General features: G+C 39.1%; 1 protein-coding gene and 1 long non-coding RNA gene across 12 annotated transcripts in view; one reads left to right on the forward strand and one right to left on the reverse strand.

Moving 5' to 3' along the window:
• Positions 1-18,314, reverse strand: part of DENND1A (DENN domain containing 1A) — a 531,128-nt gene that overhangs the window by 283,588 nt on the left and 229,226 nt on the right. The window lies entirely within an intron of this gene.
• LOC309633956 overlaps positions 7,993-18,314 on the forward strand; it is a 46,270-nt gene continuing 35,948 nt past the window's right edge. The window contains exon 1 of the long non-coding RNA XR_014247787.1: positions 7,993-9,615. This is a non-coding gene — a long non-coding RNA (uncharacterized lncRNA). The remainder of the gene's footprint in view (positions 9,616-18,314) is intronic.

An 18,314-nucleotide genomic window follows, 5' to 3' on the forward strand; every position in this document is an offset into this window, starting at 1 on the left:
AAAGTTTAACATTTAAACACTCAGGCACCATTACATTAGAAGATATAATGAAATAGTACCTTCCTGAGGGCTTGCCGCAGATGTGCATCTACTCATGTTTGGAATGATGAGTTTAAAGCTAAGAAGAGTGACATGCAATACAGTCTTTCAATTTTTCTTTGTGATTTCCACTGTCTGAGAAGCTCTTAAAACTCCATTGCAGGTACTCTAAGAGAGGTATCCCTTCTTTTCTTACTTCCTGCCAGCAGATTTTGCCAAGATTCACTGGATGACAAAGCATCCCTTGGCTAACGCTACTTGGCATATTACCAACCCCCATCCCCCAAATTTAAACAAGCAGAGCAGCATGGGACATTGGGAGAACACAGACTTGAGTCAAATAACCTTGTATGAATCTCAGTTCTGATACTTAGTAGCTGTGACACCTCAGGGAAGCAATCTCTCAAAGACTCAGTTTCCTCTTCTACAAAAAGATACACACCATCTAACTAATGTAACTGATGTATACAGAGACACCCAACCCCGGGCCTGGAATACTCTTCCTGTCCCTCTCTGCCTAACATCCCTGGTGTCTGCTTCAGAGGTTCCTCCAGGACGCTGTATAGGAATTCATCATGCCCCGCAGTCACCAGAGCAGACAGGAAATTACAACCTGTTATAAGAGGAAGATACTCACAAATGATAGGACCGCTTAAACCAGTTAAGTCCCCACTTAGCCCTTCCGGTTTGACTAGCATCTATACCTACTCCTCTGTCAGTGTCTCCTTAGTCAAATGTCTACAGTAAAATGCAAATAAAGGACTTCCCTGGTGGCGCAGTGGTTAAGAATCCTCCTGCCAATGCAGGGGACAAAGGTTCGAGCCCTGGCCCGGGAGGATCCCACATGCCGTGGAGCAACTAAGCCTGTGCGCCCCAGCTACTGAGACTGCGCTCTAGAGCCCACGAGCCACAACTACTGAGCCCGTGTGCCACAACTATTGAAGCCCGTGTGCCTAGAGCCTGTGCTGCACAACAAGAAAAGCCACGACAATGAGAAGCCCGTGCACCGCAACAAAGACCCAACACAGCCAAAAATATAAATAAATAATAAATAAATAAATTTATTTTTTAAAAAATGCAAATAAACATACAACCTTTGCAAAGGATGCAGGATTTCATGAAGCCCTTGTTAGAGATGCTGGACAACAGCACAGAGCTAAGGCAAAGTGACTGATAAATGAAGACCTGGCAGCATTATACCAGGTAACAAGAGACGAAGAGAAAAATCAAGAAAAACAAGGATGGTGGCACATCAAAAGAAAATGAATTCAATATCAAAGGGTTAAGAGAGGCCTTGGGGAAATTGATGACGTCCTCAAAAACTTTTGGAAAAATAACTCCTTTTATGATTATGCTATGAAAGTCAAACATGAAGTGTTATTATGTCTGAAAACTCATACCCCCCTGACAAAAAACCCACTTGACTCATTCTAAGAATTAATGTGTTGTTGGAATAAAAGCTAGATTTTGTCAAAATGAATTTATTTTCAAAGTTTGTTTCATTTTTTTCTAGATAAAAATTCTAAAACCCCCCCGTTTTTACTATAAAATTTTGGTCCCACTTAAATAAATGCATTTTAGTCCCAGAATGTGAGGTCCTCCTGGGCTTACCCTATATGAAGACTCACCTCAGTTCTTGACTAGTATCAACTCCACGAGAGCAAGGATCATGACTGTGTATTGACTGTTTAATCTCTAATGTGTGCCTGGCACATGTTAGACATCCACTAAGTCAGAACTTCCCTTGACAGATGTAACTCATCCCTATAGTTTCTACTAAGGCCATTACCACTAGAGCCACAGAGAAACAGTCAACCAACTCTTATCGGGAGGTGGGGCTCCAAATTTAGGAGGCAGCATTTTGGTTAGAAAAATGATCCAGAACCAAAAACAATTCCTATCAATGGACTGCTGGAGTGACAAATAATTTAAAATAGAGTGAACAAATAAATATTCAAAGTAGATCAAGAAGTACCCACAAACTTAAGATTTCTTGCTCCTTGTCCATCCCTTCAACGCAAGTAAACCCTGCTATCTACTTTTTTTGTTTCTACTTCAAGTACTATGGGAAGATGTAATATGGGAAAATGTCAAAAACCAAGCTGATTATTGTAGTTTGGCAACTTAATTTTTCAAGCACAGGTGAACCTCTAAAACTGCTCCAGAATCCTTTAATCCGTTAGTGTATCAGGCCCCGCGTTCCCAAAGAGTCTGCTCTAAACTTATTCTTTTTCTCCCATCTCTAATCCATTTCTCCTGCTCTTCAGAAGATATTCTTCTCTCCAAACTTACTGAAGAGAAAAGCTCTAACGTGAGCTCTCCTTTCTCCCACTCCTACACCTCTCATGCCCTCCCCTTTCCCTCCCAACTGGAGATGGAAAGTGGGAAGACTCTCATCTCCAACCACACTGCCTTCTATAAGACTTATCTTCTCTCTCATTACACTCAGCCAACAAGCATTCCCATCTTTAAGCCCAACAAAACCCCCCCTTGTATGCTAGTCTACAGTTCTCAAACCACAGCCTTAGCACCAAGGTGCACACATTCCTCCCTATGAGAAAAACATACCACATCCTCCTGAGCTAACCACACTAAACTTCAATGAACATACTCTGGAATTTAAAATTGAGGTGACGTTTACAGTCCAAACATCACACATTTCCAGATCATTCACTTTTCAAATGTTGCAGTCAATCATCCATGAAATCACATATTCCTCCGTATTTATTAAGCCTCATCCAATATATGGCTGGCACTCGGCAAGATGCATGGGGAATGAGACCCAGGACCCAGCATTTGGAAAGCTCACTGTCTCAGGAAGGAAGCAGACACATTGGCAAGTACTGTCAGCAGCACTGGATCAGTGTGCTATGACAGAGGTTCATAGAGGGAACAGAGGAGAGGTTCTGGAAAGTCTTCCCACAGGAAATGACACTTCGCTGATCAACTTTACACAGACTGCAAAGTCAGGAGACCCACTGTTCTGTCACTGGCTGTGGCCTGAACTGTGTTTCTTCTACCCCACGTGTGAAATGGGGATATACTATCTACACTCACATGGCTGTTGTTAGGGGGAAACATATGCACCCACCGCTGAGCCTGGAACAGAATAAACAATGGTTTTCCCTGATGAAATTGTACTCTTTTGCCATTAAGATTAAAAGTTGGAGGAACCTAAATAAGAAAAAAAAAAAAAAACAACAATCCCCTTTGGGAGATCAGAGCAAGTCTCACTCAATCTGAGCATTCTGCTTTGCTCACAGCTGCTAATCTCAAATTGTAAATTTATTATGGCATCTGGTTAAGCTCAAGAATCTCTGACTTGTGTCCATAATTAACAGCCCATTGTGATACCTATTACATCTATGCAGGAAAATATGTTATATGCACTGAATGAGCAGAAATATTAATTTGCATTAGGAAAAAAACCAACAAGCTCCCGTAAAACATCTGTGCTTACATAAATCTACCCAAACATACACTTGGATTTGATTTTGGAAACAAGGCTCTTTTCTCTCTTGATGGGTATTCAATAATTGTTGCTTTTAGACAGCGGATGTGTCGTCTTCTTTTCTATGACAGTATTACTATGATTGAGGGAGATTGCTCAGGAGGAAAGCAAAGAGGCACTTTTCTGTTATCACCGGTGAAGTGTTGGTAACAGAAGATCTGTGGAGTAATGACACCTGCACTGACAATTCAGTGTAATTCTCAGATATTTTCCATTGAGCCCAGAGAGGATGAGCACATAGGCCTTTCATCATTTTCCTAAGAGAGTTTATGATGCAGCCCACTCCTGTATTCACACACCTCCAAGTTTTTTTCCCCATTCAGACCATCTTATTTTATGGTTTAAATTACTACTGTAATATAATGTAATGGGTTAGTGAGGGTCTAACCATGGCCCACCTTACAGAAGCTTTCACAGACTAAAAGAGAAACACATTGTCTCTACTGAAAATGAAAAACACAACAAAAGGAAGAAATGGCTACACAAGAAGTCCTGTCCTACTTTCAGTAGTAAACAACAAAATTAATTATCCCACTGAGACACCATTTGATATTATCCTCATTTCAGAGCTAGGAAGTGGAAGCTAATGGGGAAAAGGGGGAAATTTATCAAGCAATAGGTGCTTTGAACTATTATTCTTTACAACAACTCTATGAGATATATCATTCCATTTTACAGATGAGAAAACTGAGTCTCAGAGAAGTGAAGTGACTTACCTAGGACAGCACAGTTACTAAAAGCACAGCTCAGACACAAAACTAGTCCAATGTGATTTCTATCCTATTCACTCCATACAACACAGTATCAGTTGTACAACCTGATCAATCAAGTACAACAGTCAATCCTGAGATTAGGATTTAAAATCCTTACCTTGCAGTTCTCACTGTAATGCCCTGATAAAATGAAAGCTTGCCTCCAAAGGTCCCTCAGCTCAAAGCGTTCTGAGCAATCCAACTTTGGCTGCCTCCCAACAGTTCAGCATGTTTTCTTACTTTGTCAGCTCCAGGGACACTAGTCATGTGTCAGCTCTTTATTGCTTTAGGAATTAGCGTACATGTTATATTAGGAAACACAAATATAAATAGCTCAATTTAAAATGTTTTAATCAAGCATGGCAAAAGAGATATGTTAAGTTTCCAGCGCTGCGTGTCAAAACCCAATGCCTCTGCTACTTTAGAGGTGTATTTTTAAGAACTTATCTAAAAAAACAATGGCCTGTGTCGTAGATTCTTAAACAGACTGTTGCCTTTTTTAAAATTTAAAGCATAAAGGTTTAAATGTATGCTTATGGTGACAATTAAGGAAATGCTAGATTAGACAGGGCATCAGTTTTCCACGAATAGCACTCATTTAAGTTCATTTCCACCCCAGATCTCTGCAGATCTCTGTTATGTCATTCAATCACAAATCTCTCTATAAAAGTGTCTGGCTGTCTCTTAAAACCATTTACGCTCTATGCTTCAATGCCTTTCCTTGGCAACTTTTTCCATATGCTTAACTTCTTTCAGGAAAGCAGTTCTGTCTCAATTCACAGGACAGCACACCAATCAACACAAGCAAGCAGGCAGGTAAAGAAAGGAAAAAGGAGAGACGGGCACATAGAGAGAAAGTAGAATATAAATGTAGCCGGTCCAATAAAAGTAATGTTTTAGAAGGCAAAGAGTTTTAGGCCAAAAGAAAACTAACCAACCACCTACCCCCAAGCAATCAGAGAGCCCTGAACTTGAATTTATAACCCAAACACCCTGTACCATATGCAACTTGAGACACACAACTGGTAGCACTACTGGGGATTTATGACTTATGACTTGTTCATATTTAATTTGTAACCAAACACTTCCCCTTCCTCTTTGCTACCTTAGAACTCTTGATTAACTCTTGTTTTCACAGGTCAGAGGTTAAATAAAGGAAGGGAAGCATTCTGGGGTGAGATTGCGCAGAGCACCACATCCAAGAGTGACCTGTGCAAGGAACATTAAAATAAGTGATAAGACTAGAGATTGCTCAAGACAGCTGATGTTCAAAGCCTCCTTTGGGTACAAAGCAGGATCTTGCGACTAGAGAGCTGGCAAGAAAGGTGGACAGGAAACTGCTCTCAAGTTACCTTTCATGACAGGCAACTCTCTCACCAAGAGGTTTCTCCCAAAATGTTTTTGGAAATGAGACTGAGGTTTTAAGGGAAGGTAAAACAAGAATTTGTATAAGCCAAACAACCCTTCTCCTTGCTTCATTCTGCCACAGGCATCTGTCTTGCCCACCAGATTCTCCTACTCCAAAGAAAACCTCCATGACTAGCACAAGGGAAGCAAATTTCTTGTACACACAGAGGCACAGCTACCCTGCTGAACAGGGTATAATCTGTCCAACTGCAAGATCCACCTCGTACCAAGTACCTTTACCACTCATCATGCACCAAACTGATTAAAAAAAATAATAGTAGAGACCACCATTTATTCTGGAATACCGAATGCCAGGAGCTTTACATGCATTTGCTTATTTACTCCTCATAGTAATTTATTAAGTAGGTACCATTACATCCCCAGATAACATATGAGGAAACTGAAGCACAGAAAAAGTAAGTAACTTGCTCAGACTCACACAGCCACAGAGTAGATCAGGGTTGGATCCAGATCTATGTGACTTGCTATACCAGTAGGTACTTTTCTGAAAAAAATCTTCCTCAGGGAACAGTATCAGTGAAGTACACACTAGACAGCACATACACTTTACATGTGATCAGGTGTTTTCAAATTGTCAAAATGGGACAATGCTCATTTGTTTTATAGCTAGCTCTTGTTCGTTCGTTCGTTCCTTCTTTCCTTCATTCATTCATTGCCTGATATAAGCCAGGCACTGGACAGAGAGTTGACTAAGGCATAGCTTCCACTAAAGTAGGTCCCTGATTTAAATTCGTATGTGAAACCATTATGGCATTAGGAATGATCTGATAGAGGCAACAAAAACAAAACTTGGAAAATGTGGGAAGCAATGGCTGGGCCTCCGTGCAAGGAGCTAAGGCATGCGTTTTCTCTGCACCATAATCACAGAACACAGCCAGAGCCCGGAGTAGTCTCCTCAGCTGAGCCCTTCAACAGGATGGAGGAACCCAATCCTGAGCAACCTAAGAAGGTGGGGGTCCACTACCAGGTGATCAGATTTGAAACATAAAGTGCTGTTAGTCACTCTCTGTTGTTTCCCTGACAAAAAATCCTGCCCCTCGGCCACTCCTTATTTTTAAAACAACCTTTGTGCTTATGGCTTATTGTTTTATTATAATCCAGGAGGAGTCCGTAATGCTAAAAAAGCCTAAAATTGGTGTTATTAACTCTTAAAGTATGGGAGGTTAGAGGAAGGTCAAGTGTTTGGTTAAACAAGTCATAAGTCATCAGTCCCCAATAGCACCACCAGTTGTGTGTCTCCCTCAAAAGAAACCCTAAAAACTAATCTTTAGAGAAAGGAAGCTCGGCCAGCAAAGCTGGCAGAAACAGGTTTCTCTGACATAAATTCTTAAACTCATAAAATATGAAAGAGAGCAGGAAAATCGTCTTTCAGTGAGTAACTATTAAAAGCAGAATATGGGGACTTCCCTGGTGGCGCAGTGGTTAAGAATCCGCCTGCCAATGCAGGGGACACGGGTTCGAGCCCTGGTCCGGGAAGATCCCACATGCCACAGAGCAACTAAGCCCGTGAGCCACAACTACTGAGCCTGTGCTCTAGAGCCCGTGCTCCGCAACAAGAGAAGCCACTGCAATGAGCAGCCTGTGCACCACAACAAAGAGTAGCCCCCCGCTCGCCACAACTAGAGAAAGTCCGCGCACAGCAACGAAGACCCAACACAGCCAAAGATTAATTAATTAATTATTTTTAAAAAGCAGAATATGAAGGTTAAAAAAATGTATGCAGGAATTATTTTTACTTTATTTCCACCAGCATTAAATGCTGTAACAATTTTTTGGTACTATATTGTAAATGGAAGTTCTTTACCATGTGTATAATAGCGAAACATATGTACTCACATCTAAGTATGTACTAAGAGAATGGCTAAATAAATTATGACAAATCCAGGCAACAGAAAATTAGGGTTTAGAATATTTTTAGTAATACTATAGGAAAATGCCCAAGAAATAATATAAAGTTGACTCAACTGTGCAGGTCCATTTATACATGAATTTTTTCCAATAAATACAGTACCTGTATTTTCATTTTACAGATCTTTAACTAACTGCAGGGAAAAGTCTGCGTTCAATTACTGATCACAGTATGTGGAATCAAAAGAACTAGGGTTTGAACCCTGCTTCTATCCAAACTGTTTCAGCTTCCTGCCCTTGGGTGAGTCTTTTATCATTTCCTCTGTTTTTGAGGCAGAGATAGCAGTATGTGGATCTTCAACTTGCGATGGGGGTTGCACCCCTAACTCCATGTTGTTCAAGGGTCAACTGTACATTGAAAAGAAGCAATGTTCGCAATTATGTATCACATGCAATCATACACACTCATGGAAAGATTAGAAGATAAAAAATTAATAGTGGTTATCTCTAGGTTGTGGGATTACAGATAACCTTTGTTTCCTTCTACATTCTTCTCTACATTTTCTATGGCTTATGTATTGAGCATGCAGCGCCTTAAAAATTAGAAAAAGGTTGTGTTGCATTTTAAGTACTTTGTCTTATTCATGGTTGCAAATACTTGGAACCAAGCTAAATGTACAATAATAGTTCACAAATTTGGACTATCAAAATAATGGAATATTTTTTTAAACTTTCAAGTGTAAAATTTATTTTTTTTAAAGTTTGATATTATTAGAAAAAATCACAAGCTTATAATTATAAGCATAAAATTTTATTTTTTACTTCATTTGTTTTTTTATTGAAGTATAGTTAATATACAATATAAGTTCCAGGTGTACAATATAGTGATTCACAATTTTTTAAGGTTATGCTCCATTTATAGTTATTATAAAGTACTGGCTATATTCCCTGTGTTGTACAATATATCCTTGTAGTTTTGTATATAATAGTTTGTACCTCTTAATCCCCTACCCCAATACTGCCCCTCCCCCCTTGGAATATTATATATTCATTAAAATCAGACTACAGAAAAGTATTTCAACATAGAAAAATATATACTATATATTTAGATATAAAAGCAGGCTCTATAATATATATAGATGATTTTTCATTTTGTGTGTTTTCCTTTATTTTCCAAACTTTCTACAATAAATAGGTATTATTTTTATGCACTTTTAAGTTAAGAAAAAAGCAACATGTGTGATCCTCCCTGCCTACCAACTTCCAAGTCATCTTGTTTGGTGGTAGGGAGGTGGACTGGTTAGGGAGAGCCGAATCAAAAGCCTATCCTCTTGTTTCCTTAAGTGTGCTTAATAACTGTGATGACTCAGTTCTCAAAGAGGCTCTCTAGATGAAATGGAAGTTTGCACTCTTTACCAAACTGGTCACACCAGTCTCATGCTCTTTCCACTGCACCATGCTTAACATGGATCTCAGCTCCAGGGAGGGGTGGTGGGTTAATAAGGTTTTCAGTGACCTTCCTTACTGTGGGAGCAGTCAGCTTCCATAAACCCTGGTGGATCTCAGAAAGGAGACACACTCACTTGTGCAAGGCCACCCTAAGTTGAGAGGGGGAAGAAAAAAGGGTCAGAGTCTTTTTTATCCCTGTTAGATTTTGAGGCCAAATCCTCAAGGCTGGATGGTTCATATAAACATTTAGCAAGCATCAATACATGCCAGCCTGTGCTAGACAGCCAGGATAAATACATGAGCGGAACACAGCACTGTCTGTCCTCAAGGAACCTAGGTCTCTCAGGGTAAGACAAACATGTAAACGGTTAATCTCAATGCAATGTGAGTCTGCTGTGATACAACGGGGCACTGACAGCTGTGGGAATACTGAGGAAAAGCGTCTCAACCAGCCTGGGGTATTAGCTAAATGAGGAAGAGAAGTTAGATGAAAGAAAAGTGCACTTCCATCTGGAGGGGACAAAATATTCCAGAGGCATAGAGACAATGGACTACAAATGGCTTGGGGTGGTTGGTTTCCACTTAAAGGTAAGGGCAAGATGTTTCTCTGTGTGATTTTTGGGGGGAGGTTCTGTTGGGGTGCAGATGGGATTCTTGGCAGAAGAAGATGAGACTAGAGAAATCCAGAAAGACCGGCTTGTGAGGAGTTTTATGTGCAAGACTAGGGAGTTTAGCTCTTTTCCTAAAAGCAAAGAAGAGTTTTAAGCAGAGGAGGGATTTGATCAGCTTTGTCTTTTTAGAAGCACACTTTAATGGCAGAGTGGGAGGTGAACTGAAAGGGAAAGTCTGGAAGTAGATAGACTCAAAGGTTCTAAGACCCAGGTAGCTGGCAAAGTCCTCTAGGAAGAAGGTTCTAATAGTGAAGGCTTATGTCAATGCTCTTTTAATCACTTAAAGAGACTGCTGAATGCAATTAAAAAGAGGATTTGGCTCCAAGAGAAGAACTAAAAAATGAGTTCCTATTAGGCAAAGGCTGGCCTGAAGAGTGAGCCTCTTGCAGAAGCAGCATCCACTGTGTGACATGGTAGGAGAGGAGGATAGCCCGGAGCAACAGGTGTGCTTCCCCAACCTATCAGAGGGCTCCCCCTGAGCTGGGACTTCATCTCTCCAAGCCCACTTTCCTCTGCCAAAGGGCAATACTTCCTATTTACCTAACAAGGCCATTGGTATGGAACGAATTAGGCAACTTAATACAAATTTAATAATAACTTTCTAATACAAATAATACAGTGCCCATCAGAGTCCACAGACCATACCAGGCACTCACAAACAGATAGCTTCTGTTATGATTGTTAGGTAGGAGATGTCTACCTGCTCTCTCAGAAGGAGTGGTTCTAAGCCATATTTTGGATTATTTTAAATGTCTTTAAAATGCTGAGCACCACAAGCATATGTATATTCCTTACAATTACTTTTCACACTGTATTTGTCATAAAAGAGGGTACTAGGGTCAAAAGAAATTTTATTAATATTTATCCACTTGAAATACTACTCAGCCATGAAAAAGAATGAAATTTTGCCACTTGCAGCAACGTGGATGGACATAGAAGTCATTATGCTAAGTGAAATAAGTCAGACAGAGAAAGACAAATACTGTATGATATCACTTATATGTGGAATCTAAAAAAATACAACAAACTAGTGAATATAACAAAAAAGAAGCAGACTCACAGATATAGAGAACAAACGAGTGGTCACCACTGGGGAGAGGGAAAGGAGGGCAATAACGGGATAGGGGATTAAGAGGTACAAATTACCAGGTATAAAGTAAGCTGCAAGGACATACTGTACAACATGGGGAATAGAACTATAAATGGAGTATAACTTTTAAAATTGTGAATCACTATATTGTATACCTATAAATTATTTAGTAGTATACAGCAACTATACTTCAATAAAAATAAATACACTATCCCTCCCCCCCAAAAAAGGAAAAAAATATTTATCCACTTGATACAAGATGATTTCATTTCAAAGACAGAATGAAAACAAAGGAAAAAAAGATAGGGATCATAAATGTGTGTCACCAGTATTTTTTCAATCTTTCCTCAATGAATGACTCTTCTCAAGATAACACTGTAAATAGTTCCTTAGGCTTTCCTGACTGAAGGAATATTACGTATTGTTCTTGACTAATTAAATAAGACTTAAGCCTAGAAGATTTAGTATGCTATAATGATATAAAAGATAGCAACAGTAATAAGACTCTAAGAGCTGTCGTTAAACATATGGATGTTAACATTTTTACCTTTCACAAATGTTTGAACTTAACTTCTATTCTAAAACAGAGCAGCTTCAGTTAATTTAAAGATCAGTTCTCCACATTGAGCCATTCATGGGATGAGAATATCTAGTCCCTCAGCTATATCAGGCAGTGACCAAGCAGTTCGAGGGCATTATCTCTACTCCCCATCTCTACTCCTTACCTGAGCTACATGACATGGGGATCTTCACCTATAACTAATAGATGAAGAAATGGAGGCTCAAAGATGTACAGCGACTTGCTCAAGATCACCAAGCTAGTAAAGCAGCGGTCAGGATTTGAAGTAAGATCTTCTGGTTCCAAAGCTCATGGTCCTTTTTCTTTTTCATAAACCAACTTCAAATTATAATTTACATACAATAAAGCCCACCCATTCTATGTGTACATTTAGAGGAGTTTTGATAACTATATACATCTGTTTAACCACCACCACGATCAGTATATACAACATTTCCAGGACCCCAAAATGCTCCCCTGTACCCCCATCAATCCCCCTCATCCCCTGCAGGGTGTCTACCACACTATACTGAGATCACCTCTTTACCACCTGTTCTTCCCACCATTACCATTTTAAAATTTATTTCCTTTTAACATCAATTAAAATTCACTCTTTTGGTTGTATAGTTCTATGAATTTTGACAAACGCACACAGTTGTGTAACAGCCACAGACAATCAAGACACAGAACACTTCTATCCCACACCTCCCAATTTGCTTATGCTGCCCTTTTGTAGTCAACACTTCCCCCACTCCCAGCACCTGATCTGTTTCCTATTCCTATAATTGTGCCTTTTTCAGAATGCCATATAAATGAAATAGTATGTAGCCACTATCATGATCTATCATGGCTTCTGTCATGACTTTTAAGCCACACTGTATATTTTAGCCTTTTCCCCACTGCTGACCAATGAAAGACAAATTTTTATAGTGACATATTCCCATGGACATTCCGATATATCACAACACCAAGGCACTAGCTATTGCTCTGCCCCAAGTGAGGAAATGTTATAGGAATACCTTCAGTCCACCTAATGCATTAAAACAGTATGTTATTTACAAACTTCATTAGCTATGTTATTTAATACTAATAAATTACTTAAGACACATCTCATATGTGAATGAAAGAAACTAATCTGTCTACACTGGGGTTGTAGTACATCCTACCTCTGTAGTGCCATGCTTTCTCCTAGCTATGAAACCATGCCCAGCCCAGAGGTCTGACCATAATACTATGGGTAGTGCCAAGGGTTTGCTCCATGACCAGAAAAAGCAGAACCCAAGCTCTCTGCCACATGCCCAACCAGATGAGGCAAAGAGGGTGTGAGAGCAGCCAGTTGCGCTAAACTGTTCAACCTTCTCATTTTGTAGCAGAAGGAAGGGAAGTCCAGAGAGTGGAAGGGATTTACCCAGAGCCACCCATCTGCAGAATCAAAAGGGTATCTCAACAAACCCAGAATGTTGTCCTCACTGAATGGATTAGCAATCCCTCAGTATTACCCTCTCCTTTCTTTTCCTGCTATACTTCCTACCAACTAGGGTGCAAAAGAACATGGTTTCTCTTGTGTGAGAGAATCTAGTGTAGTTGCTGTCTTCAATATCTGAAATTGTCCTGAAACATCAAAATTTCAATCGGATTCCACAGAGAAGTCCCACAGTCTCTTACTAACCAGGATTTGAAATAATGTCTGTTTAGCTCCAAACCTGATGATCTTTCTGTCTACTGTATATTTTGATATCTGTTTTGACACACCTCTGGTTTTAGTATTCTATGGCTCATTTGGACATCAAAAATGTATTGACTGTGAGGCCCTTTGCTGGGTTCTGGGGCTAACAGGTGAATCAGATGTAGTTTCTAGTTTTAAGGAGCTCAGTGTCTAGAGGGGAAATAAGACACATAAATCAACAAGGGTAATTACTGAGATAAGTGCTATGAGAGAAGTGTGCATAGGCACCGATTATCTCTCACACGAGCTTGTGTGCGTGTGTGTACACACACACACACAGAGACACACACACACAGCAGATGACCAGCCCCATCATATGTGACAGAATTTCTTTAAATCCTAACAGGGCTTAATAATTCTAAAATCAGATAGAAATGGTCACATTAGAAGAACCTTTATTTTACAAGAACAGTTGAACAAAGGCTACTGGAGCTCAGGATCCAATAATGATCCCCAAACAGGGCCACTTGATTTTTATGAACAATTTTCTTCTTCCTTTTCCTGTTAATACAGAAAAACTGGCACCTTTGTCTGGGTCCAGAATGTAAAATCAGGAAATAAAATGGCAAGTCTTACAACTGTGAACTTCAATCAGCTCATTACAAACCAAAGGGACATATTTGAATGCATGTTGCTACATTCATTTACCTATTCTGCCAAGCCATTCAATTACACGATTTCAGATTTTGTATAAAAAATACAGCCATGTTTCTTTCAAAAGCTGGTATTTGGAGAAAAGTGATTAGAACAGCATGCTATGATACGTTAATACAGTGGTTTCATTTAATGGACAATGGCAGTTTCTGAAATGCTCCCTGTACTTTAAATTGTTACACTTAGAATTCATGACTACAACGTGTCTCAACTTTTTTCTTTACTGCTGTACAATACACTCCATTGCCACTGTGAATGCAAAAGAAACCCACATTATCAGAAGAGTTTTATTAGCATTTATAATCTTAACAAAAGTCATTTTTAAGGGTGGGGGGTGGGTATAGTGGGTTGTGAACACTGAGGAGGATAAAGCATCATAATTGAGAAAGAGTGAAAAAAGGGAGAAGAAAAGCTAAAGCAGGAGAAAAATCTTAAACCAAAATTTAACTTCTCCTTGGAGAGAGAGGGCACAAAAGAGATGGAGTTTATTCTAACCAGAAGCAGCTGTCGCTGTTCGAATTAGGAAGCATTCCTAATGAATCAGCAGTTCTTATAATAAATATACTCCCCTTTGAAATGTGAGGAATCGCTATGAGAATTTCTTTTGATATATTTTTTACACGAACTCATTAGACGGAGAAGAGGCAAGGATCGAGCATGTTCCTTTCTAAATTATGATGGAGATCTTATCCATATCATATCCTCCCAAGGTTAGTTAGGCGGGGCACAGGAAAACAAAAAATAAAAAACACAAATTTAAAACGGTTTCTACTGACCAGCACCCTGTTGTGACTCACTCCAAACAAACTTTGTAAGATGCTATGTTAACAGCACGCCTTACAAAATACCTGCTACTACACTAACTTAACAAGTGCCAGTTAAGTTTAAAATGAAATCAGAGCTATACAAACAATGAAACAGGCATGTCTTTTGCATTCATTAAAAGGAATCCCCAAATTCCATCGTAGTGAAGAGCTGCTTGCAGAGTATATCCTGTTCCCCAGATATCCCTCTTGCCATTTTAAGAAGAGAAAAGGAAAAAAATTATGCATATTTATAAATATGTACACATACATATTTATTTCATCTCCACCTAGGTTCCATATTACTTTTTTTTTTTTTCTTGCATTTAAAAACAGCCATTTTAACAGAGGTTTCTCCAAGCAAAACTCACTGTGTTCCTATCAATACAGACAGAAAATTTAAAGGGACATCTTCCCATTAGCAGAGGTGAGAGAAACTGGATGGACATTATTCTACCCACCAGTTTTCTCCAACTTTTAATCTATCAGTCTTCCTCCTCTTCTTCGATGGTGGGTTTCCAGGATTCTTGGAGTCTCAGTACTCAGTATAAAAACCAAGAGCCCCAGGAGTTGTAGAGTGACACAAGGAATAACAGAGAGACTATTAAAGCTGCTTCGTCTTTCTCCCCTAACACCACTGGTACTTAAGCCTTAAACTTGGAAATGAAAATGAAAGGACATTCTAAACATAAACAACATCTTTAGGCTGCTTAAAAACAACCCTTTTCACAAACTTAGACATGACCTCCTATCTCAGGTCACTTGTGCTCTCAACAACAGGTTAAGAGAATGCAACGGATAGGTAGACCTGCAGAAAACAGAAGTTAAGGACCAAGATGATTTAACTCTATCATTACCAAGTCATACAGAAGAGGTGGAACTCAGTAACTCCTTAGAGGAAAGAAGACTTGAATCACATGAGTGGGAGTGGTAGATTACCCTGCTTCTTCTACAGAATCAAAGCCCTAATAAGGATGAATCCAGGGAACAAACCGAGGAGTTTTGAGAAAAGATCCCTTTGCTAAAAGATCACTGTGTGTGTGAGCTACATTCTAAGTAATTAGAACAGGGGGGCTCAAAAAGGCTCAGATCACTTGATAAATATTAAATATTTGAACCCAAGTCCCTCCAAAGCCACAAGATCTTGTTGCCTCCCTAGTGACTTCTAAATCACAGAGAAGAGTCTGTCCACTGGGCTACACTACCTCTTTAGAACATTTCACTTGGCCATAAACTTAGTGGCCTTCTCTGGGGTGGAGAAAACAAGGTAGAGAGAGAGGGGTTAAGTGACTTGACCAACATTACGTAATTCCATTTTAAAGTGGGACTAAATGTCCTAGGGGGCAGACTACTAAAAATTATTCCCCCTCTGTTTTCCAAAACGAGTAACCACCAAATAGTTAGTTCCAAATATTTAGTTAGATCCGTTCCCCTGCAGATGTGTATTCCTACAGAAATGCCTGTTCTGGCCTGGTGCTTATTTGGCCTCGGCCTTCATCAACCAAAGGACAGCTCTGCAGTTTGCACACTGTTTCGCCCTGCGTGCTATGCTGGAAACCACACTGGCTTTGAAAATATTTCATTAGATGAGGATGGATAAAATATATGAAGGATTGGCAGGGGAAAAGAAGTTCAGATGTCTGAAATGCAGACAATGATTTTTACGCAATGATATCTACCTCAGAGCTGCTTATGACAGCAAAAAAATGTAAAGAGCTTAAAAATTAGCAGTGTGTTTTTCTTAGGGACTGGAATAAAAGACATTTGATTATAAACCCAAGCTTCACACATTAGAGATATGCAAGTTACTTAAAAACCCTTGGTTTCCTTTTCTTTAAAATGGAACTAACTGCCTGAAAGAGGTGTCATAAGGATTCAACAGTATAGTTCATGTGACATGCTCAGCACAGTTTCCACATGGAAAGTAATCAATAAATGGCAGCTACTATTACTATAATTATTAATTCCAACAGTAAAGATCATGAGATTAAGTATGGGCCTCCTTTGCGATTTAGTATTATGTGGCCATTAAAATGTCCTTCAGAGAGAAAATTTTAATGTTACAAAAATATGTAAAAAGAATATCAAATAAAAACTGTATATGATCTCAAATATGTAAATTTTAGAATATGTGGAGGAAGGGGCAAGTTAGGCATAGAGGATTAAGAGGTACAAACTACTATGCATAAAATAAATAATAAACAAGGATGTATTGTACAACACAGGAATATAGCCAATATCTTATAATAACTTTAAATGGAGTACAATCTATAAAAATATTGAATCACTATGTTGTACAACCTGAAACTAATATATTATAAATCAACTATACGTCAATTAAAATTTACTAGTAGCCACATACGAGAAAGTGGGAAAAAATGTTAATATGTGCATATGTATTATATGCATATTACATATATTATTAGTAAAGGACTAAAAGGAAATGTACCACAATTTCTACTTTTGGATGGTGGAATTAAAGATATTTTCTTCTCTGTACTGAAAAACACATTCATTCAAAAGTCAGCTGCGTTTTTTTCCTGTGGATATCCAACTGTTCCATCAACATTTTCTCCTAATAGACGATCCTCCCCTATCCCTTTCAATCATCCTGGCACCTTTATTAAAAAAAAAAAAAAATCAACTGATTCTCTATTCTGTTCCATTGATCTATATGTCTATCCTTGTGCCAATACCACAATGTCTACTACTGATTACTATAGCTTTACAATAAGACTTGAAATCAGGCAATATGGTTCGTCCAAACTTATTCTATTTTTTCAAACTTATTTTGGCTAAGTCCTTTGCCATATGAATTTCCATACAAATTTTAAAATCCAGCTTGTCAAATTCTATTTAAAAAGCCTAGTGGTATTGCACTGACCCTGTAGATCAATTTGGGGGAACTGACATCTATATCATTAACGGTCTTCCACAGAAACAGAATCAATAGTACATATATAAATAAAGAGATTTATTTTAAGGAATTGGTTCAAGCAAGTCAAAAATATGCTGGGCAAGTCAGCAAGCTGGAAACTGAGGCAGGATTTCTTTTTTTTTAATTAATTAATTAATTTATTTATTTTTGGCTGCATTGGGTCTTCATTGCTGTGCACAGGCTTTCTCTAGTTGCAGCGAGTGGGGGCTACTCTTCACTGCAGTGCGCGGGCTTCTCATTGCGGTGGCTTCTCTTGTTGCGGAGAACGGGCTCAGCAGTTGTGGCTTGCAGGCTCTAGAGCACAGGCTCAGTAGTTGTGGCACACGGGCTTAGCTGCTCTGCGGCATGTGGGATCTTCCCGGACCAGGGATCGAACCCATGTCCCCTGCATTGGCAGGCAGATTCTTAACCACTGTGCCACCAGGGAAGTCCCTCAGGCAGGATTTCTCTTACAATTGTGAGGCAGAATTCCTTCTTCTTTGGGAAACCTGTTTTTGGCTCTTAGGCTTTCGACTGATTGGTTGAAGCCCACCCACATTATGGAGGGTTTTCTCCTTTATTTAAAGTCAACTGGTTATAAACGTTAATCAAAGCATCATCTATACTAGTATTAGACCAAACAACTGGGCACCAGAGCCTAGCCAAATTAGGCATCACAGCATCCTGACAACAGTGAGTTTTTGAATCCAGGAGCATGGTTTATCTCTTTACTTATTTAGATCTTCTTTTAACATATCTCAGCAATGTTTTATACTTTTTGGTGTACAGGTCATGAAAATATTTTGTTCAGTTTACCCCTAAGTATTTACTATTTTGATGCTATTATAAAAGCACTGTTTTATTAAT

The sequence above is a fragment of the Balaenoptera borealis genome, assembly GCF_965194805.1.
Source record: "Balaenoptera borealis genome assembly, chromosome: 8".
NCBI lineage: Eukaryota > Metazoa > Chordata > Mammalia > Artiodactyla > Balaenopteridae > Balaenoptera > Balaenoptera borealis.